The sequence below is a fragment of the Salarias fasciatus genome, chromosome 11 (assembly GCF_902148845.1).
Source record: "Salarias fasciatus chromosome 11, fSalaFa1.1, whole genome shotgun sequence".
Classification (NCBI taxonomy): Eukaryota; Metazoa; Chordata; class Actinopteri; order Blenniiformes; family Blenniidae; genus Salarias; species Salarias fasciatus.
The window spans coordinates 9669143-9669568 of NC_043755.1; positions in this window are offsets into that span (position 1 = coordinate 9669143).

The window sequence follows — 426 nt, forward strand, 5'->3', positions numbered from 1 at the left end:
CGGTTACTTTTGTCCTACTACTGAGGAAGTTGCTGGTGAGTCACAAGATCCCGCCTCCCCCCAAAATACATTCCTCCCTCCAGCCTGCCTCCCTCCTGCCACTTCAAACGGAGGAGACCAGACCCTGCAGGCCCTCTCCTCCACACGGTTCTCTCAGTTTTATCAAATTCAGCTCGAGTTTTTTTTTTTCTTCTTCTTCTTCTTCATGGTCTCAAGCTTCAGCGAGTTTGGTTCTTTCCACTCAATCAACGAGTCAATAAACATGAAAAGTAAACATTTTTAAATGGTAAATTAGCTGCCAGATATGAGAATTATTCTTTAAATTTTTATCTATACTTTTATACTTATAAACACTTATAAACACTGGGAGCAATGATTCAATCACTCACTCAATCAATCAATCTTTATTTATAGCACTTTTCATAC